Consider the following 25,224-nt stretch of genomic DNA (forward strand, 5'->3'; position numbering starts at 1 on the left):
AAGAGAGAGAGAGAGCTCACAGCAATGATGAAGATGACTATTCGCGGCGATCCAAAGACAGCGTTTCTTAAGCTTCATTCATACAGCAAATGTGCCCAAACAACCTAGCAATTGTTCTCTCAAATGTCACCTTTCTGTAAGGGCCACTGTGCCGATAAACCTTGGCTCTCTCAGGTGTTTTTTTTTTTTTGCTCCCCTGGTGTGCCCCCCTCCCCCAAATAGCTGTGTTATCCTCCAATATCTCCGCAGAAATGGAACCGACAAGAAAAGCTTTTCTTCTTCTTCCAGCCAACAACCCCCCCACCCCCACCCTCATCCGTTTTTTCTTTCTTCTGCGGCTTGAACAATTTGGCTCTGTTCTGGGTGCATTCCTGTGGCCCATTCTCTTCCAGTCCCCCGTGTGGGACCCGGGACGGTGGACCCAGAGAACACAGGCTCACATTCAGCCCTGGCACGGTGTTGCTGGGGGGGTGGCGGGGGGAGGCAGAAAAACGAACCGAATATACCTAGGAAGGTTGCGCCACCAACTTAATACCTGGGCAGAGAGACAAAGGCTCTTTAGAAAAAGCCCCGGGCGGCAGGGTGACCCCCTCCCCCTCCCTCCAGGACTTCAAAAGATAACAGGGGCTGAAAATAAAGCCCTGGCGTAATGAAAGTTTGCCAAGCCATTTCAGGAGTTATTACCAATGATGACAGAGGACTCACTGCCCCGTTTTGGATGAAGCGCCTCTTCTCCTGTGTGATGAGAGCCTGTCTCTCGGCGTGTGTGAGTGTGCGCCTTAGTGTATGTGCCTTCATCCCTGAGCAGAATGACCAGAGTGCTCGGCTCCTTACACAAGCGGAGGTGTCACTGTGCCTTGGAAAGCCCCTGATTCGAAGGGAATCCACAAAATGAGGAAGCCCTCTCAGCATGATCCCTGTTCTATTCTAAACGGAGGGGAAGTAATTTTGTGTGTGTGTAATTTTTCTCCCTATGTTTATTTCCGGTTGGGATCCAGAATTTGCACTTGCCCATGGAAGAGGGTGCAAGTCTTCCGGATACGTTCTGAGGATAAAAAGGAAGGGGGTTCGTGCAGTTTAAACAAATCACAAGGTGTTCAGAGGACCGCTCCTCTAAATGGGACGGTGCCCTGCTTGGAATAGTCAGACTTCAAAGGCCAACTTAAAGACAATGCCTCATGGTTGTTAGCTCCAGGGCCTTACCCAAAGTTCTCCTTTGAGAGAATAAATTTTTAGCCAGAAGCCTGGAGACCAAAGAGAAAAAGCCAAGCCTACAACGTAACTGGAAAATAGTGGGATAAATAAGCACGTCAAACAGGATTTTTCTATCTGTAATTCGAAAAAATCATTGCCCATAAAAAAGAATGGAATCATGTCATTTGCAATAACATGGGTGGATCTAGAGATGATCACACTAAGTGAAGTAAATCAGACAGAAGATACCATTTACATGTTGAATCTAAAAAGATGATACAAATGAACTTGTTTACAAAACAGAAACAGACTCATAAAGAAAACAAATTTATGGTTACCAAAGGGGAAGGGAGTTTGGAATTAACAGATGCATATGAGGTAGATAATCAACAAGGACCTACTATATAGCACAGGGACCTCTACTCAGTATTCTGTGATAACCTACATGGAAAAAGGCTTTTCTTGCTCAGTCACTAAGTCGTGTCTGACTCTGCGACCCCATGGCCTGCAGTACTCCAGGTTTCCCTGTCCTTCACTGTCTCCCTGAGTTCGGTCAAACTCATGTGCATCGAGTCAGTGATGCCATCCAACCATCTCATCCTCTGTCGTTCCCTTCTTCTCCTGCCTTCAATCTTTCCCAGCATCAGGGTCTTTTCCAGTGAGTCAGTTCTTCACATCAGGTGGCCAAAGTACTGGAGCTTCAGCTTCAGCATCAGTCCTTCCAATGAATATCCAGGGTTGATTTCCTTTGGGATTGACTGGTTCAATATCCTTGTAGTCATGTATATGTATATCTGAACCACTTTGCTCTACACTAACACAACATTGTAAATTAACTATTCCCCAATATAAATAAAAAATAATTAGAATTTTTGGAAGTACACACTTGGAAAATGGCTCTAAATCACTCCTCTGTGTATTTGCTTTTTCAAGAAGACTGTAAACTCCATGAGAACAGGACCGTACATCTGAATCCCTAGCATCTAGTACATTTAAGTAATGCTTTTGGAATGTTGAAAAATTCCAGATTCACAAGGAAGAGAAAAACACGCAGTCACATGCAGGAGCCAGCCGATACCCACTCATGGGGACCAACTGTTCAATCTGTGTGAGTCCCGTAAGTCGGTTGTTGAACATGAAATTGAAAGTCACTCAGTCGTGTCCAGCTCTTTGTGACCCCATTAACCATACAGTCCATGGAATTCTCCAGGCCATGGGATTTTCCAGGGAATACTAGAGTGGGTTGTCATTTCCTTTCTCCAGGGGATCTTCCCAACCCAGGTCTCCTGCATTACAGGCAGATTCTTTAACAGCTGAGCCACAAGGGAAGCCCAAGAATACTGGAGTGGGTAGCCTATCCCTTCTCCAGGGGATCTTCCTGACACAGGAATTGAACCAGGGTCTCCCACGTTGCAGGCAGATTCTTTACCAATGGAGCTATCAGGGAAGCCCTTGTTAAACGTAGCTGCTATTAAAAGTCAAATTCTACAGACTTACAATTAAATAAGTTACATCAAAAACAAAAGCGAATAAGCTCACCACTCCTTACTACCTGGCAGTGTTTCTCCTTCGTCTGTATCCTTGAGGTTATCTGTATCTCTTGTATCCTTATTGGAGTTTCCCTGGTGGCTCAGTGGTAAAGAATCCATCTGCCAAAGCAGGAGACACAGGTTCGATCCCTGGGTTGGGAAGACCCCTGGAGAAGGAAATGACAACCCACTCCAGTATTCCCTGGAAAATCCCATGGACAGAGGAGTCTGGTGGGCTACAGTCCATGGGGTCGCGAAGCATCAGACATGAGTTAGCCACTGAACAAAAACAGCATGTTCATATGGTGGAAATGCTGTTCAGTGACTGATTGCTACACATCTATCTCTGACTCTGTGTTCAGTGATATCACATTTTTAGCTGAGTTAGCCATGGTAGGAACTTGAACACCATGGAAATCTAAAAATACTACAAATCAGCTTTGTGACTGTATAGACTTAAAAGTAATGAAGGAAAGGTTAATAATGCATATCAAATGTAAAAATACATCACACCTTTAGTTATTCCTTTGTGAGTAGCCAACAAATATGTACCAAGGATATGTTCTTCTCAAAAAACCATCTTCTGAGCCCATGAAGTAATCACATTATTGACTAAGAAGTGAGCTTCCAAAATATATCTTCTTTCAACTTATTCCTTAATAAAAATTAAAATATCGACCAGTGTTCCTATTGGAATTATACTCCTTTGCCAACTGCAAAAGAGAACTTAGTGAAATGTTTTTCAAGAGTCAATTAGTTATGTGGAATTTACGATGAAGGGTATTTCATATTTTATAAGTATTTGCAAATTGTATGTTGTACCTCCCTTATATGAATAAGAATTATAATCAACATATGTATTTATAAACATGAATATATTTTCTTGAGAGAGCTGGTGCTTAAATAACCAGTACATTACTATCCAATAGCATACCTCCATGTAAGGGGGTAATTTAAATGACGTGTGTTCATGTAGGACTCTCTGTGGCCCTACAGGCTGTAACCCACAAGGATCCTCTGTCCATAGGACAGGACAGAATACTGGAGAGAGTTGCCACTTCCTACTCCAGGGGATCTTCCAGACCCAGGGATCAAACCCATGTCTCCTGCATTGCAGGCTGATTCTCTACCTCTGACCCATTAGGGAAGCTTTTATGACATATGGGATGATAATGAATCAATTTAAGTGAATATGTGTATGTCTGCATACATATCTGTTAACTTTGGTTTAATGGAGGCAGATGGAAAAAAAGTGAAAGGAAGCTATTGCTAGAAAAATGATCCAGTACGAGTTACTGCTAGCTACCCTACGCTTTCATTGGGGCCACCAAGAGCAAGGCTCGTTGAGGACAAAGGGCGCAAGAGCCCACTCTTAGCATTGTCAGACCTCTGGGGAGTGTCTTATGGTTTCCACAAGGACTTTGGCACAGACGGGTCATGGGAGCCTCATAAGGGCTTTGTGAAAAAGGCGAGACAGAGGGCGCCCACCTAGCGGAGGAGCATGTCAAGGCTCAGAAGGTATATGTAGTTCGCATACGTCACGCAACCGCGGGTGGCTAAGATGTGACCCTAAGAACACAGGTCTTCTGATGCCCAGCTCAGAGTTCCTCAGCCACTTTGGAGCAGCTCCACCGCAAAGCTACGTCCCTCTTGAAGGTGAGTGTCAGCAACCAGGCAGTGCAGCAGGAAAGGAAGGCACTTAGGAATCTGGAAATCCTGCTGTCGACTCAGCCACACCTCGTGTCTGCATCTCCTCAGACAAGAAACTGAGATCTCAGAGTCCAGCTTTGGATCTGCCCGTCAGCCCACGTAGAGCGGCCGCCGCTCCCCAGGGTCAGCAACCTCTGACCGGAGAATCCACCCGGCCCAGGAGACAGGTGGCTGCAGAGTCCAGGTCCTACAGCACCAAGCATCAGAGCTCTGGTTTTCACTTTTTTTTTTTTTTTTTAATTGCAGACCCCTTTATTTTTTATTTTCAAGCAAAAACCTATCTGAAATAGAAAAATATAATTCCAACCCAAAAGCAAGCTTCTATAGGGATAGCATGCCACTTAATGGTTAGAACAGCTGTCTGCTCACAGAGACTCTGAAACCATCATCCTAGTCTCCTCAAAGAGCTTTTTGAAAAACTCCACCCTAACAATTAATGTTACTGAGGGTGGTGTGTGTACTTGTGTGTGTCTAGGGATGTGTTTCAGAGAAGGCAATGGCACCCCACCTCTTGCCTGGAAAATCCCATGGACGGAGGAGCCTGGTGGGCTGCAGTCCATGGGGTTGCTAAGAGTCGGACATGACTGGGCGACTTCACTTTCACTTTTCACTTTCATGCATTGGAGGAGGAAATGGCAACCCACTCCAGTGTTCTTGCCTGGAGAATCCCAGAGACGGTGGGGCCTGGTGGGCTGCCATCTATGGGGTGGCACAGAGTCGGACACGACTGAAGTGACTTAGCAGCAGCAGCAGCAGCAGGAATGTGTTGTGTGTGTGCCTATTACTGTCTGTCTATGTGTGAGTGCTGTGTGTATGTGTGTGAATATCAGAGAGTGTGGGGTCAGGGACAGAGGGTTCTGTCATCTTCCGTGTAGGTCTCCTGAAAGTGAAGCGCAACTCAGTCATGTCCAACTCTTTGTGACCCCATGGACTGTAGTCCACCAGGCTCCTCTATCCATGGGATTTTCCAAGCAAGGATACTGGGTGGGTAGCTGTTTTCTTCTCCAGGGGATCTTCAGGTCTCCTGCATTGCAGGCAGATTCTTTACCATTGAGCCACCAGGGAAGCCCGGAGGTCTCCTGAAGCTTGGCTAAATACCTTGAAATCAAATACCATGAAATCTTGTTGCCACTGGCAACAAAATCACAAATGAAAGACTAAGGACCTTTCAGTAGAACCATAAATAGGTGGAAAAAACAAAACGGCAACCACATATCATACTATAGGACAGCAAGCAGGTGGATCTGTAATCGTAATAATGGCTAAGAGTGCTGGCTACGTGCCACACACTGCTCTGAGCCCTTCAAATGTATTATCATTTTTAATGTTTCACAACCTCCCTCTGAGATAAGTTCTCTCATCAATCACGACTTCGGTGATGAAGAGATTCTTGCTTCAAGAGGCCAAGTAACATTCTCAAGCTTTTACTGCTTGGACGTGATAGAGCGAACAGTCAGCGCTGGCTTCCCAGGCATGCAACCCGCTCAGTCGCCTAAGGGGACCCCAAGGGCCGCTGCTTGGGGTTAGTGCACTGCAGAGGCTGTCTTAAAGTGCTTGGTAAATTTGCCTTTGAATGCGTGTTTTTTAAGTTAGGTCGGATGGAGCATTTCCCAGGGGCTTGGGGCCACTTCTCTGTGTGGTCCAGCCTCTTCCTGCCTCCTGCCCCTGCCCCCCCGGGATGTGTCCGCCGCTGGTGCTCCAGACCTGCGTGTCCTCCCGTTTGCCAGCCCTGCCCCTGACCACTGCCCATCCCCTGGGGCAGCCCTTTGGTCCTGCAGACGCATGTGGCACAAGCACACGGAGGAGCAGGGTCAGGTGAACACCCTGGGTTCCTCCGGAGAAGGGAGCCGTAGCCATCCCATCTAGGGGGAAGGAGGGGCCCCTCCTGCACACACCGATCCAGCCGTGAATCATGTCCTAGAACGGAGGTTTTGTGTCCCCTGTGGGTCCGGGCCTCCCATTTTCATCTTGCAGTTGGTCCCGGGCTCCACTCAGCTGGCCCTGCTGAGATTCAGATCAGTCACTTCGAGTCAAGAGACTGATCACTGTGTGGACACCTCCCTCCGCTATCCCTGAGAGTCAGCATCTGTTTACTACCCTCTGGAACAGTCAGCCGGCATTAACAGGCTCCTTTGCCAGCACCCTTGAAATGAGAAGGGGGATTGTAATAATAACACCTGCATGGTTGGGGGTGATTAACATATTTGGAAGAAGAATGTAACATAGACGACAAGCCTCTGCCTATAAATTGGAAAGAAACCCTGACCCTCCATTGTAGAAAATGTCCTAATGCTTTATTTACTCAACAAAAAACTCAGTGATTCTTAAAAGAATTAGTGATTATCAATTATTGTTCTTATTTATATAACCCTATTTGCAAGTAAAAGCTTATAAACAATTTTTAAAGCAAAAAAAAAAAAAAAGCAAGGGGGAATGTGTGTGTATGCTCAGTCACTTCAGTCATGTCTGACCCTGTGACCCCATGGACTGTAGCCTGCCAGGCTCCTCCATCCATGGGATTCTCTAGGCAAGAATACTGGAGTGGGTTGCCACGCCCTCCTCCAGGGGAATCTTCCTGACCCAGGGATGGAACCAGCATCTCCTGTGTCTCCTGCATTGGCAGGTGGATTCTTTACTTCTAAGCCAGCAGGGAAGACCAGAATGTGTGTGACAGGCAACCAAAAGTCCCTGGGTTTGCCCTCTGTTCATCCCATTCCTTTGGCAAGTCCCACAGTGAAGGACTTGCCATTCTCCTGCAGGAATCTATGCCCACATGTATCCTCTGAAGAATTCCTAAAGGTCCCGTTGACCATTATTTTAGGACCACTAGCAAGGCTAGAGTTGTCCCCCAAGGATAAAGGCCTAGGGACTCCAGGCTTAGGAAACAGCCTCTGATGTTAGAAGCTGCTCCAGTGAAAGAGAAACACAGGCAGGGAGTCAGCGGGAATGCTCAGAGGCGCCCCTTCTACCTCTAAGTGCCTTTTCCAGAACCACGAGAGCTGGGCCAGTTTTTTCCTGGGAGGTGGTTGTTGTTTAGTCACTCAATCAAGTCCTACTCTTGCAACTCAATGGACTGTAGCCCACCAGACTCCCCTGTCCATGGGATTCTCCAGGCAAGAATACTGGCGTGGGTATCCATTCCCATCTCCAGGGCATCTTCCCGACCCAGGGATCGAACCCGCATCTCCTGTATTGCAGGCAAGTTCTTTACCATCTGAGCCACCAGGGAAGTCTTTCTTGGGAGGCTGCTCCTTGGGCTCAGTCATGTCCGACTCTCTGCGACCCCCATGGACTGTAGCCCACCAGGCTCATGAGATGGTGCTGCTGCTGCTGCTAAGTCGCTTCAGTCGTGTCCAACTCTGCAACCCCATAGACGGCAGCCCACCAGGCTCCCCCGTCCCTGGGATTCTCCAGGCAAGAACACTGGAGTGGGTTGCTATTTCCTTCTCCAATGCATGAAAGTAAAAAGTGAAAGTGAAGTTGCTCAGTCGTGTCCGACTCTTCGAGACCCCATGGACTAACTGCAGCCCACCAGGCTCCTCCATCCATGGGAGTTTCCAGGCAAGAGTACTGGAGTGGGGTGCCATTGCGATGACCCACATGTAAATTCCCAAAGGGCAGGCGCTCTGCCTGCCTGTCTGACTGCTAGCACAGGACAGAGCCTTGCCCATTGTGTAGGTGCTCAGTAAGTATTTAGGGAAAGGATCCTGCTGGGTGGATCTAATCCAAATGCAAACATCCCACCTACTAACTCTGTGGCTGGCATGTGTACCCTCCTCAGCACTAGACTGCTAGAATTAGGACTGAGGAGGGAAATCCCTATCCTTGCTCCCCTCCATTCCTTCCCTCCTGTCTGTCTCCGCGGTAACCAACAGCTAGCAGGCCAGGGCCCCTTGGAGCCTCAACAAGGCCAAACAGGTGTGAGAGATTAGCTCCCTGGACGAGCCTCTGTCCAACAAAACAATGTCAAATTCCCCCGCTAATAAAGTCCAGAGCTGTGCGCAATTCCCCTTGTTGTTATTAAGCAGGAAAGAAAGGACGGCCTGGCTTTCCCCCACCCCCAGTTAGCTCGGAGGACCCTCCGATGAGCCGAATCTAAACCAGAGACCTGCCGTGATCTGGCTTCCAGGGCAGATGGGGCCTGCCTTCCCCAGCGAGTGGAAATTCACTGGCCCAGGTTCCCAGCCATCTTGGCACGAGGGTGCAGACAGCCCCCCGCCCCAAGCCCCCACCCCAATATCCACGGCTGTCTCTGCCTCTGATTCAAACCACCTTTGCGACTCCCTGCCAGATAACTCACTTTGATTTTCCATATGGAGGTTTGGTCTGCTCTGCTGGTTTAGTGTTTACAGGGATGGGCTTTTTGACAGTTTTGCCGTCAGTGAAGGCGGGGATGGGCCCCCTGCCCTGAACATGAATCACTTGCTTGTCATCCAAAAAAAAAAAAAAAAAGTGGGGGGAAAGATCAACATCCTGAAGCAATAACAACAAAAGAGAAACCCCAGAGGAACCTAGAGATGGAGGTGTCTCGTCTCTCCATTCTGCCTCTTCCTCCATCCCCGCCTCAAGCAGGTCACGAAGCAGAAGACAGACAGACTCCAAGGTGCTTCCAGAGTCGGTCCATGGCTCCGTTCCTCCGTGTTCACACACAGGGTTAGAGAAACCTAAGCCACCAAGGTCCTCCGGTCCTTTTCCCCGCCCCGCCTCAGACAGAGCCTGGAGGGAGCCTTTCTCAATCTTGAACGTCTTATCTGAAGTGTTCCTTAGTCGCTAAGCCGTGTCCGACTCTTTAGCGACCCCGTGGACAGCAGCCCGCCAGGCTCCTCTGTCCATGGGATGTTTAAACAGGTTTCATAATAAGCTCCTGAGTTAAGCCTATGTTTGCCAGGCACTGTCTTAAGACTTCAAAGCATTACTTCATTTCATCCTCACAAGAACCTTACAAATGTCCCTCATTTGATAAATGAGCAACAATTTAAAAAGCTGCTCCCCCGAAACACGCGGCTAGCCCCTGGTAGAACTAGCAAATGACCCCGAGTCCAATGGCGTTTGCCAAATAGTCCTGCTCCCTCCCCAGCGCCCCCTTCTGGGCGCAAGGTGGGATTACATTTCCTGGGCTCAGGTTGGATAGGGCCTCCTGACCAGCACTGGTCAGTGAGTTATGGAAAAAGATAACAGGGCTCAAACTGAGCCCATGTGCCTCTCCCCTGAATGCACTGTATCCTCTGCCCACCTCATGGTAACGTTCCAGAAAGTTCTGTCAGTCTGAGTCCCAGAATAAACGTTCAAAGACAAGGGAGCATCTTCTAGTGACAGTGATACACATCGCTTAGCTGATAAAGGTCTGTGTAGTCAAAGCTATGGATTTCCAGTAGTCATGTATGGATGTGAGAGTTGGACCATGCAGCTGAGTGCCCAAGAATTGATGCTTTTGAATTACTGTGTTGGAGAAAACTCTTGAGAGTCCCTTGGACTGCAAGGCAATCAAACCAAGAATTCCTAAAGGAAATCAACCTTGAATATTCATTGGAAGGACTGATGCTGAAGCTGAAGCTCCAATACTTTGGCCACCTGATGCAAAGAACTGACTCATTGGAAAAGATCCTGATGCTGGGAAAGGTTGAAGGTGGGAGGAGAAGGGGACGACAGAGGATGAGATGGTTGGATGGCATCACCGACTCAATGGACATGAGTTTGAGTAAACTCTGGGAGTTGGTGATGGTCAGGGAGGCCTGGCGTGCTGCAGTCCATGGGGTCGCTAAGAGTCAGACGCAGCTGAGCGACTGAACTGGACTGACTGAACAACTAATGAATAAGAAATCAATGTTCATTATTTTAATTCATTAAAGTTCGGGGTTTATTCCTTTGAAAGCAAATAAGATGGCTAGTTTGCGGAGAGAAGGAGGTCAGGACGTAGGAAGGGACTTCCGGGATGTCTGTCTGAGCTCCATTTCCTAACTTGAGTGCTGGTTAGAAGGATGTTAGCTTTATAATAATATGATAAATATTTGTTTCATGGGAGCTTCTGTATCAGTGTTTTTTGATTTCCTGAAACTCAGCTTGTTCTTTTTTTTATATTAGAGTATAATTGCTATATTATACTCTAATAGAAAAAAAATTACTATAAATTACTCTATATTGCTAGAGTATAACTTCCCTGGTGGATCAGACAGTAAAGCATCTGTCTACAATGCGGGAGACCCAGGTTCAAGCCCTGGGTTGGGAAGATCCCCTGGAGAAGGAAATGGCAATCCACTCCAGTACTATTGCCTGGAAAATCCCATGGACAGAGGAGCCTGGTAGGCTACAGTCTATGGGGTTGCAAAGAGTCGGACACGACTGAGCGACTTCACTTTCACTTTTTTTCACTCATAATTGCTATACAATGTTAGTTTCTGCTGTACAATGAAGTGAATCAGCTAGTGTTTCTGTTTTACACTAAAAGATTAAAAAATACCTGAGGGTTGTTTGTCACCGTATCCTGACAGCCCTGACTGATACAGTGCAGCCAGCAAGGCATTGTGACCCCTGTTATAAAGCGCTTCCTTATCTCTGTGGTCCCCCTTCTGCTTAGAAGCCAAGAAATGTCTATCTTCTGAAGTGAGAACTAAAACCTTTGGGTTTTATTGTTGTTGTTGTTGTTGTTAAGACAACATGTTTTTAACCCAAAGGACAAAGTTAGAAACACGAAACAAAGCACAGAATGGACGCACCAGGACAGGAAGCCTTCACAGTTCAGCCGTAATTTTTTCCTTAGGGATGATGGCTGCATTCCAAAAGGCCAGGCACGATTGGCTCTGAAATAGAGAAAGCAAGAAATGGACATCACCCGAAGCTTCTCTCCAGTGCCGCTTTTCTCTGCCTCAGCACCTCCATCCAGGTGATTACTGTAGTCTGTAGGGCATGGTATGCTCATCAACTGTGCACATCCAGGGAGGCAGGTGAAACAGCTCCATGAGGCTCTCAGGCACGAGGCTTCACCCAAAGGAGAGGGAGTTCCGGATGGTCTGTCCCCACCGGCAAATCGTTGTTGTTCAGTCGCTAAGCCATTTCAGACTCTTTGTGACCCCGTGGACTGTAGCCCACCAGGCTTCACGGTTCTCCAGGCAAGAATACTGGAGTGGGTTGCCATTCCCTTCTCCAGGGGATCTTCCCGGACCAGGGATCGAACGCGCATCTCCTGCAATGGCAGGTGGATTCTTTACCACCAAGCCACCAGGGAAGCCCAATGCCTGAGAGATATTCAGAGGGATCTTCTCAGTCAGAGTTAAACCAGGGTACAAGGGCAGAGGGAACTTTTAATGCTCTCCCCTGGCCATGAACCCAGCTCAGGCAATGCAGCAGGCTCTTGCAATATGTCAGAGTGCAGAAGGCAGGGAGTCACTCCCACTGTGACAGGGCAACTCCCCACACCCCAACCCACGTCAGTCGGAAGGAAGCAAGATGCTTTCTTCGGGAAGATCACTATGGTGTTCGGTCATCCACTCCCTTCTGTGCATTGCTGCCCACCCCTTCTCCTAAAATTTAAAGCCAACGCTGCATGGGGAAATGACAGGGACTACCAGCTTTAAAAGACGCTTTTTTAAAATTGTGTTTTTGTTTTGTTTCATTTATTTTTCCCTGCTCCGCTAAGGTGCAAAAGCTCTATGCAAGTTCAGCTGCATTTTAGAACTCTTGCCCGCTTTTTCTTTGGCCGTGCTGTGTGGCATGTGGGATCTTAGTTCACCAACCAGGGATCAAACCCTCGCTCCCCACATTGAAAGCATGGAGTCTTAACCACTGGACCTCCCGGAAAGTCTCCGAGAGCTCCTGCCCTCTTGAAAGCCAGTTGCCAAACCCTCTTGAAAGCCAGTTCCCAGACCAAACCTTGGGTTCTTCCCACACACCTGCAGGCAAAGTGCTGAGTTTTCACTCTGAGTTCAACCCTTCGAGAGCCTCTGTCAGCACTCGGAGGCTGTTGACCAACAACTGTTTCCCAAGCTCAGTGTTTGCTGATCTAACCTCATTAAGCCAACACGAGGAGTCAATGAAATTGATTTTCCTTTATTATAAAACCAGGCTATTAATCACTGTGGCAACCTAAGCATGTGATCTGGTCCCTTCCATAAGAGGCACTGAACAGCAACATGATAAACCACCGTGCTGTTTGGGGAGAGATAAACTGTTAACCTGTGGTCGTCATACCATAAATGAATTTTCATTACAGTCTGGGCAGTGCTCAACTTCAAGGTCCTATAATTATAATCCATCGATTTTTTTTTATTGTCACGTGCTAAAAGCAAAACGCCTAGAGCATGATTACTTTCACACCAGGGTCCAGCTGGGTGTGAGCCCTCCCACTGTAAGTTAAGGCAGCTGCACCCGGAAGTGTGCCCGAGAGAAGCCCACGCCAGGGATGACTCATTGACAAAGGGATCCGGACAGGCCACCTTTGCCAGGCACAGGACTCTGGACTTTCTCTCTCACCACATTTCTCTCTCTCCCTGCCTTTTATTTTAGTAATTTGCAAGATATCACAACACAAATTTGTATAGTCAAAGGTATGGTTTTTCCTGTAGTCACGTACAGATGTGAGAGTTGGACCATAAAGAAGCCTGAGCGCCGAAGAACTGATGCTCTCAAATTGTGGTGCTGGAGAAGACTCTTGAGAGTCCCTTGGACTGCAAGGAGATCCAACCAGTCCATCCTAAAGAAAATCAGTCCTGAATATTCATTGGAAGGACTGACACTGAAGCTGAAGCTCCAATACTTTGGCCACCTGATGCAAAGAGCCGACTCTTTGGAAAAAGACCCTGATGCTGGGAAAGATTGAGGGCAGGAGGAGAAGGGGGAAGCAGAGGATGAGATGGTTGGATGGTGTCACTGGCTCAGTGGACATGAAATTGAGCAAATTCTGAGAGATAATGGAGGACAGGGGAGCCTGGCATGCTACAGTCCATGAGGTCGAAAAGAGCTGGACTCGACTAGTGACTGAACAACCACCACACCACGTGGGTCAAGGGTGCAGGCCCAGGAGACAAAATGCTTGTGTTTGGATGCTAGCTCCCTCTTATTCTTAGTTGTTTGACCTTCAGCAGCTGTGCCTCAGTCTCCACCTCACAGTGTGATCATGAGGACCAAGTGAGTTAATTTGTGCCAAGCGCTTAGAAGGTACCTGCACAGAGAAACTATCCAGTCAGTGCATGTCGCATGTTACCATCACAACACAGATGAAAGGGTGGCTGCCATTCTTTGCCTTCTAAACTATAAGCTCTATGTTAGTGAACACTTGTTCTAGACATGTTTATATATTTTGAAATATTTTTATATATTTAGGTGGGGACATCCCAGGTGGCACAGTGGTAAAGAATCATCCTGCCAGTGCAGGACTGCAAGAGACTCAGGTTCGATTCCTGGGTCGAGAAGATCCCCTTGAGGAGGAAATGGCAACCTGCTCCAGTATTCTTACCTGGAAAATTCCATAAACAGAGGAGCCTGGCGGGCTATAGTCCACGTGGTCACAGAGAATAGGACACGACTGAGGAACTGAGCGTGCACACACGTATTTGGATACTTAGATATATTTATATTATATATATATATATATATATATATATATATATATGTAGGTATTTAGACAGGTTTAAAGGCAAACCCCAGACTTTACCCATCACTACATCCCATGGATCCAGCAGCGAGTCTGGTCCCCAGTGTTGAATTATAATGCTTATGATGCCTGGCAGGTTATAAGTTTTTACTGAGCAGACGAATGAATGTTCAAAAATCCCTTTATCCACTTTTCCTTTAAACGAATGTGTGCTCTGTTCAACAGATTGTGTTAATGAACAGACAGAGATTTAAGGAGGAAGGTTCTCCCTGAGCAGGAGAGAGGGAGGGAAAAGATGCGATATTGAAAGGAGAAGTTGTTTCCTGTTTATGTAACAGGAGACTATAGCCTCTGCTGGTTGTGTATCTTGCGTTGCATCTTTCTGACTCTGGGGACCACGTTTAAGAGGGGTCCCAGGGTTTCCTGGGGCTTTCCTGGCGGCTCAGACGGTAAAGAATCTGCCTGCAATGTGGGAGACCCAGGTTTGGTCCCTGGGTTGGGAAGATCCCCTGGAGAAGGGCGTGGCAACCCACTCCAGTATTCTAGAGCCCGGAGAATCCCGTGGACAGAGGAGCCTGGTGGGGTACAGTCCAAGGGGTCAGAAAGAGTCAGATACGACTGAGCTCCTCACCAGGCACTTCACCAGGGCTTCCTAAGTAGTTCGGTGGTGAAGAATCCACTTGCCAGTGGAAACACGGCTGCAATTCCCAGTCCAGGAAGATCCCACATGCAGAGGGGGAGCTAAGCCCATGCACCACAACTCCTGAGCCTGCACTCTAGAGCCCGTGCTCCGCAACAAGAGAAGCCGCGGCGGTGAGAAGCCCCGGAGACCGGAGGGCAGCCGCTGCTCGCCGCGACTAGGGGAAAAACTGTGCAGCAACAGAGACCCAGCCCGGCCAATCAAGAAATAAAATGTAAAGTTAAAAAAAAACAAGGGCCCCTGCAAACCGCTGTGTCTTTAAGGAGCCGATGAGGACGGTGAAGGCGTGGAGCACCTGTGGTGCGTGATGAGCTGAGTAAGCGCCAGATAGGAGGGGGCTCCTGCAGAAGCAGGAGAAGGATGCTCTCAGGACGCCACAGACTCCGGAGCCTTGTCCTCAGCACCTTCCGTGTACAGCAGGCACTCTGTTCTGTGATCCTGTCTCCAAATATGTCTTTTTTTTTTTTTTTCTGTATTTATTTTTACTGAAGCCTAGTTGATTCACCCAGATAGGTTAGTTTCAGGTGTAGAGCCAAGGGATTCCATTATATAATATATTATATGTTATATATTATATGTATGAAGAAGATACATGTATTCTTTTCAGATTCTTTTCCATGATAGATTATCACAAGATGATTGTAGATTACTACCAGATTTTGAATGTGGTTCCCGTGCCTCCAAGTGTTTCCTGAATTCAGTGCGGACTCAGATTGCCTGTTATCCTGCTTCTGTGATGCTGAAATGCCCATACATTCCTCACTTGAATGGCTGCTCTTCTCCGCGGCCTAAATTCCAAGCCCATCGGCACAGCGCCCAAGGTCCGCGTCGACCTTGCTCCAGCCCACCTTCCCAGAGCCACCCGGCCCTCTTCACCCTGCTCCGTGTCCGGCGTGCTTTGCCGCGGACGCCTCTGGTCTGGGAAGATTGTTTCCGTCCTACGCGTAACGTGCCCGCCACTTCCTCCGCCTGATGGAGTCTGAACCCGCTGCAGGCTCTCTGCTGAGGTCACATCACCTGCACGGCCTTGCCTCACCTTCCTGAGCAGCTCTGAGCCCTCGTCCACCTGTGTCCCCCGGGAATGTTGTGCATCACGCTCTGTACCATTGCCCTTGCTCCGCTCAGCGCTCTAAAGACAGATCCCGAGAGAGAGCGGGGCGCACTGAGAGAATGGCACTGACGTGTACATCACCTTGTGGGAAATAGATGGCTGGCGGGAGGCTGCTGTGTAACAGGGGGAGCTCAGCTCAGTGCTCTGTGACGACCTGGGGGGATCGGGGGAGGGGATGGGAAGGGGGAGGGGTGGGTAGGGGGAAGGGAGGGGAGGCTCTGGAGGGAGGGGATATAGGCATACATAGAGCTGTTTCACGGTGTGATACCACAGAAGTAACGCAGCTGTTATACCGCAGAAGTGTTGTAAAGCAGTTATCCTCCAATTAAAAAATATTTTTAAAAACATTTATTTCTTTATTTATTGGGGGGGGGGGGGGCCTTCCTTGGTGGCTCAGATGGTAAAGAATCTGCCTGCAATGCAGGAGACCTGGGTTTGATCCCTGGGTTGGGAAGATCCCCTGGAGAAGGAAATGGCAGCCCACTGCACTATTCTTGCCTGAGAAGTCCATGGACAGAGGGGCCTGGCGGGCTACAGTCCATGGGGTCACAAAGAGTTGGACACGACTGAGCAACTAATACTATGCACACTAAACGTTAAACAATAAAGAAGAACAAATCCTGAAATTGACTTGACTTGACATCCCATGAGCCTGGCAGCGTACCTGGCTGAACAAGTAGGGAGAAGAAGAAACTGGAGATAATATCCCATTTAGTGTGAGCTGCTGCTAAGTCACTTCAGTCGTGTCCGACTCTGTGTGACCCCATAGTTGGCAGCCCACCAGGCTCCACCGTCCCTGGGATTCTCCAGGAAAGAACACTGGAGTGGGTTGCCATTTCCTTCTCCAATGCATGAAAGTGAAAAGTGAAAGTGAAGTCGCTCAGTCGTGTCCGACTCTTAGCGACCCCACGGACTGCAGCCCACCAGGCTCCTCCATCCATGGGTTTTCCAAGCAAGAGTACTGGAGTGGGGTGCCATCACCTTCTCCGATTTAGTGTGAGAGAGGTGTTTTAATTAGAGACTAAGCCCCCAGTGGGCTCTGCTAGACAGGTACAGAGACCTGTGACTCCCACACAAAGGTCTGTAGCAGGGACTTCCACATGACGCAGAAGGCTGACCCAGAGGGCCTTTCGGATCTTTATCAACCTGGACTTGAGAGTCAAGGATGCTATGGCGTTTGCAACTTCAGCTCCAGACCTTCAGCCACTTCACTGGAAAGAGACACATAAAAGTCTTGGACATGTACACACTGCTATATTTAAAATGGATAACCAACAAGGACCTCCTGTACAGCACAGGGAACTCTGCTCGATGTTATGAGGCAGTCAGAATGGGAGGGGAGTTTGGGGGAGAATGGATACAGGTATATGTATGGCTGAGTCCCTTCACTATTCACCTGAAATGATCACAGTATTGTTTGTGAATCGGCTATACCCCGATACAAAATAAAAAGTTAAAAAAGTCTTGGTCCTGGGACTTTGCAATCCCACAGTGGTGCTTCACCAAGAAAAGGATGCTTTTTCACCTGTGGGAAATGAAATAAATATGAAAGTTTTAGCTGTTGAGCAAAAAAAAGGACTACCTAGCTGTGAATACAACCCGGAATGTCTAAGACCTTTCTGCAAATAGATGCAAAGTAATATCTACATATATATAATGCTTTTTTTTTTTTTTTTACCGTACATTCTCATAACTGAAAGAGGTAAAAAAACAGGAGGAGGGCAAAACATGGCCTTCCAGATGTGTCAGAGTTGTGATAAGTCATGTTTAAACTTTACCCAAAGTGAAATAAAGTGTCAACAGAAACTGCCCAAACTCTCTGATCAGGTCAGGCAAACAACCAATCGAAAAAAATCAATCAAATGTGAAAGGTGGCTAAAAGGGGTGAGAACGCTTACCTCTGTGATTCCCATAGGAGCCAGGGCTATTTGACATGTTTTCCGCCAGTGGCTGCTGCTCCTCCTCGTAGCTACAAACTGGCCAGAAGGACGCCAGAGGCTGTTGTTTTGTCCTGGCTTGGCCATGAGCAGTCTAAGAACTCAGCAGCACCAGCTAAAGATGCAGGAAGGAGGCTAGCAATGGTTGGCTGGAAAGAGACGGAGGGACTTGGCCCCAGGGCCAGAGCTTTGGGCAGGGAGGTGGCCAAAGCTGCAAAGATGAATGGAAAGTCACATCTAGATCTGGAACACCGCACAGACTCAAGGAGATTGGCTCACAAGGGTGGGATAACTGAGCAAAAAATCTCTACGTGAACTGCTGAATCCCACTGATGACAGCATTATAATGGGGAAGAATAGGTGTTCAGAGATATGCATGAAAAGCATATTGTAAATAAACTATTTCCATGAAATATTTTGACTACCTGATAAAGTAATTAGGCTCATTGTAAAAATTGGGGGAAACCTTGAAAAGTGTGAAGAAGAAAATAAATATCACTCATGAACCTATTAGCCATTTAGAATATTGTTGACTTTCAGATATATGTGTGCATACATGAATATTGGGCTCCCCTAATGGCTAAATGGTAAAGAATCAACCTGCAATGCAAGAGTCACAGAAGATGTGGGTTCAGTCCCTGGGTCAGGAAGATCCCCTGGAAGAGGGCATGGCAACCCACTCCAGTATTCTTGCCTGGGGAATCCCACGGGCAGAGGAGCCTGGTGGGTTACAGTCCATAGGGTTGCAAAGAGTCAGACATAACCAAAGCAAGTTAGCAAGTACGCACATGACGTTTGTCACAGTTTTTCTTCCAAGGAGCACGTGTCTTTTAATTTCATGACTGCAGTCATCATCCACAGTGATTCTGAAGCCCAAGAAAATCAAATGTCACTGCTTAGGGGGAAAATACATTAAAATTAGAGAAGGAGAAAAGTAGGTGAAACCAGAGAGTTGGAAAGGATAATGTTTTGAATGTTTATCACTCTTATATTTGAAACTTTACATGGATCATCCCTTTTCATCCTCACAAATTCTACAGGCTTGGGACAAGGATGCTCATTGTAGCTTGTTTATAATAGCGAAAAATTGAAAACAGCCTTCTTGTATAATCCTGAGAGAAACATTATGCTGTGCCCACGAAGTGCTTTACCACCAAACCCTTAAAACTGTTTATAAAAAATTCTGTACTGACAGGAGACAGTGCTCAGAGCATGATGTTCATAGGAGTAAACAGAATCGTATGCAATAAAATTACCAAAGCTCTTCTCTTGTCCTTGTTTACATGTATGTATGTGATATACATACTCATGTATCCATGGGTGTATCTCAAAGTTAGCAGTGTTATAAACAGGCAGTGAGATCATGAGTGATATTTATTTTCTTCTTCACACTTTCCAAAGTTTCCCCCAATTTTTATAATGAGCATAATTACTTTAACTATTAGACAAAATATTACATGGAAACAGCTTATTTGCCATATACTTTAAAAATAGTTCAATGTATTTATTTATTTATTTTTATGACCTCACGGATATACAGTCCATGGAACTCTCCAGGCCAGAATACTGGACGGGGTAGCCTTTCCCTTCTCTAGGGGATCGTCCCAACCCAGGGATCGAACCCAGGTCTCTCGCATTGTGGGCAGATTCTTTACCAACTGAGCCACAAGGGAAGCCCAAGAATGCTGGAATGGGTAGCCTATCCCTTCTCCACCCAATCTTTCCGACCCAGGAATTGAACCAGGAAATGGCAACCCACTCCAGTACTCTTGCCTGGAAAATCCCACAGACTGAGGAGCCTGGTAGGCTACAGTCCATGGGGTCACAAAGAGTTGGACACGACTGAGTGACTTCACTTCACTTCTCCTGCACTGCAGGTGGATTCCTTACCAACTGAGTTACTGAGCCACAAGTGAAGCCCAAGAATGCTGGAGTGGGTAGCCTATCCCTTCTCCAGCGAATCTTCCCGACCCAGGAATTGAACCAGGGTCTCCTGCACTGCAGGCGGATTCCTTACCAACTGAGCTACCAGGGAAGCCCTTAATAATTTTATGTACTTGTTTACTTACTTTAGGCTGTGCGCCGTCTTCCTTGCAGCACACAGGCTTTCTCCAGTCGCGGTGAGCAGGGGCTGCACTCTAGTCTTTGGGGCGTCGGCTTCTCGTGGCAGCGGCTTCTCTCCTTGCAGAGCTGGGGCTCTGGGACACGGGCTTCGGTAGCTGTGGTACCTGGGCTCCGCAGTTGCAGCACGCGAACTCAGTAGTCGCAACTCCCGGGCTCGAGAGCAGAGGCTCAGCGGTTGTCAGGAGGCTTAGCTGCTCCTCAGCTTGTGGTCTTCCCGGGTCGGGGATCCAGCCCGTGTCTCCGGCATCGGCCGGCGGAGTCTTTACCACGGAGCCACTGGCGATGCCCATACGGTGTGCTTTTTGTGCAAAACTCTGACGTGCATTACTCCTCTGCTAAAGCACCATCACCAAAGGAATTCAAGTGGCCGCATGTCTTTAACAAGGACAAATTACAGACAATTGGAAAGCATCTACAATACATCAGTAACTGCTCTGTTGCTGTCAGTCCCGGAAACATACTTTCCGTGTTCTCACAGCAAGCAAGCAGTGTGACTCCAACACCAGCAAATAGACATTCAATGTGTTTTTAGTCTGAAAAGTGTGTGACCTGCTCACATTCTCTACTGATGCTGAAAATACTTTGGGGGTGTCTTAGGAAACTATTAGAACCATATTTGTGTTACTCCCAAATAAAAAAAAAAAATAAAAATGGTTAAGTTTTCACTAACCATATCTTCTATTAACCAGTGTCCTAACATGACAATCCTAAGAGAATCTTATTAACATTTTTTTGGTAGGGTTGATTTTGTTTGTCTTTTTAATTTTTACAATGTTGTGTTGGTTTCTGCCATACAACAAATCAAATCAGCCATAATTAAACATATATCCCCTCCCCCTTGAGTCTCCCGCCCCTCCCCCATCCCACCCCTCGAGGTCATCACGGAGAAAGGAGCTAAGCTCCCTGTGCCGCACGGCAGCTTCTCAGCACCTCTCCATTTCACACGTGGTCCTGTGTATATACTGATGCCACTCTCCATTCGTCCCACCCTCTCCCTCCCCAACTGTGTCCGCAAGTCCGTTCTCTACATCCGCATCTCCATTCCTTCCCTGCAAATGGGTACCACCTTTCTAGAGTCCATATATATGTGTTAATATACAGGATTTGTTTTTCTCTTTCTGGCTTACTTCACTCTGTGTATCGGACTCTGGGTTCATCCATCTCACTAGAACTGACTCAGATCCGTTCTTTTTAAGGACTGAGAAATGTTTCACGGAGTATATGTACCACATCTTAACACGTGATAGGCAGGGAAAACTGACAGAGCAGAGCTTTCGAAGGGTGGTTTTCTTTGTCTAAAATGAATCATAAAAGATGGGGGGAGGTCTGGGGAGATGAAAACAGGTTGTGGTTCTTTGTGGTTCATTGTGTGATGAAAACAGATTGTGGTCGGGGGAGGGGAGACAGGCTCCTGGACCTCATTAGACTTTTCATCCCCTAATCAGAAAGGTGCTACCTTCCTCCCTTCTGCTGGGCTCAAAGCCAGAAAGCAATTCACTTCATCTATAGCCTGAGATTCTGTACCAAAGAGGGCTGGGAGATTGCTAATAAGACCTCAGGAAGGCAAGTCATATTCAATCCCAGGAAACTCAACTGGTTTTCAGCTTAGCAGCTTTACATCATGGACATTCCAAGTCAGTCCAAAGGAGATATCCTTTCCAAGATATGCAAGGGTTTAGAGTTAGACCAATGTGATGTCATCTCGAGGACTCCATTCTGTTAAATATCCTGGTGTGTTTTCAAGGAAGTTTATGTAATAATTTGCTCAGAACATAAGCATCAATAAAGTAGGTATTAAGAGTTGCTGTAGTTGTTGTGGGCTTTTCTGATAGCTCAGTTGGTAAAGAGTCTACCTGCAATGCAGCAGACTCCAGTTCGATTCCTGGGTCAGGAAGATCTGTTGCAGAAGGGATAGGCTACCCACTCCAGTATTCTTGGGCTTCCCCTGTGGCTCAGATGGTAAAGAATCCGCCTGCAATGTGGGAGACCTGAGTTTGATCCCTGGGTTGGGAAGATTCCTTGGAGAAGGGAAAGGCAACCCACTCCAGTGTTCTGGCCTGGAGGATTCCATGGACTGTATAGTCTGTGGGGTCGCAAAGAGTCTGACACGACTGAGCGACTTTCACTTTCAAGAGTTGTTACTGTTGTTTAGGTGCTCAGTCGTACAACTCTTTGCAACCCCATGGACTGTAGCCCTCCAAGCTCCTCTGTCCACAGGATTTCCCAGGTAAGAATACTGGAGTGGGTTGCCATTTCCTTCTTCTCCACGGGATCTTCCCGACCCAAGGATCGAACCCACCTCTTCTGCATTGCAGGCAGATTCTTTCTTGCTAAGCCACCAGGGAAGCCCAGCTATTTAGAGTAGGTGACTGCATATACACAACAATTTGAAGAGAAATGAAAGAGGTCCATAGCCAAAAATACTTTCTTGCCTCTGACATTATCCCACCTACAGGGCTTCTCTATTGGAAAAGTGTACTAAGGTGTATTTTGTCTTCAAGAATTCCATTTCCAAAGGCTAACAGAGCTGCTAGTGAGAGCAGGGTGAGGTGCTGACATTCGGCCACGAGATAACCAGTTTGATTGTGTTCTCCCATAGAGGTAAGGATCTAGATTAGCCAGCATACTGCTCAGAGGAGGGGGAGAAGTGTCCAGAAGAAAAGAGAGCAAGGGGGAGGGATACATTAGGAGGTTGGGATTAACACATGCACACGACTTTGTAGAAAATAGACTACCAACAAGGACCTAAGGTATAGCCCAGGGAACTCCACTCGGTATTGTGTACAACCTGTAAGGGAAAAGAATCTGAGCACGTACTTGCATTATATACACACCAAACCCAGGGGCCATCCAAGGAGAGGCCAGGGAAGTGTGCCGTTTTCAGCACTCCTGCTCGTAGTCTGTGTACTCTCTGTACTCTTCAGGGCCTTTTTTCTTTCCTTTTATTTTTTTTTAACTGAAGCATAGTTGACTTGCAATAGCGAGTTGGAGACAGTCACGAGCTATGTAAAAGCGCATGAGGACTGAAGTCCAGCCTAGGGTTCAGTGGGCTCTTCACAGCTTCAGATGGACTGATGGGGTTCACAGAGATACAGGGGGGAAAAAGTACCAGAGCAAACAGGAGCCTCTAATTACAGTCAACCCTGCTTCACTGGTTCTAGCTCCTGAGGTACAACAGCAATACTCTCAAAAATATTTTTAAAAATATTTTCTCTTCGGGAAAAAAACGCGTATTCCATAGATCGTTTTTTGAAACACCAAGCACTTAGGATGACAAGCCTTCTGCCACTCTAAACGCCCCAGACAGACTGGGGGCACAGGCGAGGTGACGGGTTGGTGGTCTGTGAGCGATCCAGCCTCCCCGCTTTCCGGACCTTCCCCCTTCCCACACAGCCCCCCGCTGCCATCATTGCCGAATTCCTCTCATTCTTCTCCAGGGCTCTGACCTCCTCCAACCAAACAAGCAGGGCCCATTTGGGGAACGCGGACACCGGGCAGTGGGGTGACGAGGAGGAAGCGATCGATGCCCGAGGCCTTTCCCACACTGACCAGTGTTTGCACGCCGGGGGTCAAGGTTGGTCAGGTGGAAGCCAGAGGTTCTGGGGAGGTGGGGGCTGGGAGAAGGCTGCTCCTGTGGCCTCGATCACAGGACGGTTTCCTGGAAACAGCGGACTCCAGCCGCCAGGTCCCTTGGAGGACCCACGTCTCACGCTCTGCCTCTCCTATCGAGATGCTGTGGGTCCCTCCCTCTCTCACACATGTGACAACGATGCCAACAGTCCCCACAGGCCCTCTCTGCCTTGGAAACCCACGAGGAAATAGGAACTGGTCCTTGAAAGACAGGCCGATGCCCAGGGTCCTGGGTCCTGCCCTTCATAAGTAAACTGGAACTATTCATGGAGCTGTCTGCTCTCAATTAACCAAGAACTGACTCTCCCCACGGCGTTGAAATCTGTGTTTGCCTCTTCCTTTGGTTGCTGTCCGGGATTGTGATGATGACTGCTGTTATCAGAGGAGAACAGAAGAGGGCAGAGGAAGAAAGAGAGGCGGAAACCCGAGTCAGTCAGGCTGCTTCCTAAGTAGGACGCATGGCAGAGAAGGAGGCTGAAACTTCTGCTCTGATGAAGACCCTAAGCTTCTCTGCTCTGCTTCCCGATTTCTCATGTGCACCAGGCCGCTTTATCCCTGTGGGCTTGTGGTCATGTTGCTTCCTCTCCCCGCCCCCGCCCCCCTGATGCCCGAGGAGGTCCCATCCGTATATCAGCACTTAGAGATGCGTGTCCCTGATGTATCCTAGTTAAGTTACCAGTCCCTCAACTGTGCTTCCACTCGGTCAGAAATTTTTTTTTAAGTGGTTCTAATGCTCTACAGCACCCACTTATTAATACCTGAGTCCCCTGGAGGCAGATTCTTCTTTACCGGGTTCATCTTTGTATCCTCAGACCCTACATGGTGGGTGGCATAGAGTAGACACTCCCTAATCATCTGACGAGCACACGCATCTGTAGATTTATATTATTAAGAGCCTCTCTATCCTTACAGTTCAGAAACCAGAGCCATAAGTGGGTGGGAGCATTTCTCTAGACCAATACGCAGATGGTTCTACTGGTACTGGAGCGGTCCTTCAGACATTCTGTCCGTTTTACCTTATGTTACGTTCAGTCGCTCAGTCCTGTCTAACTCTGTGACCTCGTGAACTGCAGTGCTCCAGGCTTCCCTGCCCTTTTCAATCTCCCGGAGTTTGCACAGACTCATGTCCACTGAGTAGATGATGCCACCCAACCATCTCATCCTCTGTTGCCCGTTCTTCTCCTGCCTTCAATCTTTCCCAGCATCAGGGTCTTTTCCAATGAGCAGGCTCTTCCCATCAGGTGGCCGAAGTATTGGAGTTTCAGCTTCAGCATCCGTCCTTCCGATGAACATTCAGGGTTGATTTCCTTTAGGATGGACTGGGTGGATCTCCTTGCAGTCCAAGGGACTTTCTCCAGCACCACGGTTTGAAAGCATCAATTCTTCAGGGCTCAGCCTTCTTTATGGTCCAACTCTCACATCCCTACATGACTCCTGGATAAACCATAGATCTCCCCAGCTCATTCCCAGCTGCAGGTTAGCCCAGCTGCTATCCAGTCTCTGGTACCCGCATGGCTGGACAAGGGGCACTGGAACCACCGCCCACAGCTCTGGGTGCTGCAATCTCCTTCTTCCCACACCACCTCTGCTCTCTCTGCCCCAGGCAACAGAACTGTACAAACAAGAGAGGGCCTAGGAAATCTGAAGTCCCAGTGACTCCGATGTCTGCCTGACCTGAAGACATCACATAAAATCAGCCACTT

General features: G+C 47.8%; 1 long non-coding RNA gene across 1 annotated transcript; it reads right to left on the minus strand.

Moving 5' to 3' along the window:
• Nucleotides 1-17,062: 17,062 nt before the first annotated feature.
• LOC147350974 (uncharacterized) lies at nucleotides 17,063-17,978 on the minus strand. Its single transcript, XR_015146810.1, has 2 exons — nucleotides 17,729-17,978; nucleotides 17,063-17,355 (listed from the first exon to the last, which is right to left on the minus strand). It is a non-coding gene; the product is annotated as an uncharacterized LOC147350974 (long non-coding RNA).
• Nucleotides 17,979-25,224: the final 7,246 nt, after the last annotated feature.

This window comes from Bos grunniens, chromosome 19, assembly GCF_055505025.1.
Source record: "Bos grunniens cultivar Pamir isolate PY7600 chromosome 19, Bosgru_T2T1.0, whole genome shotgun sequence".
Classification (NCBI taxonomy): domain Eukaryota; kingdom Metazoa; phylum Chordata; class Mammalia; order Artiodactyla; family Bovidae; genus Bos; species Bos grunniens.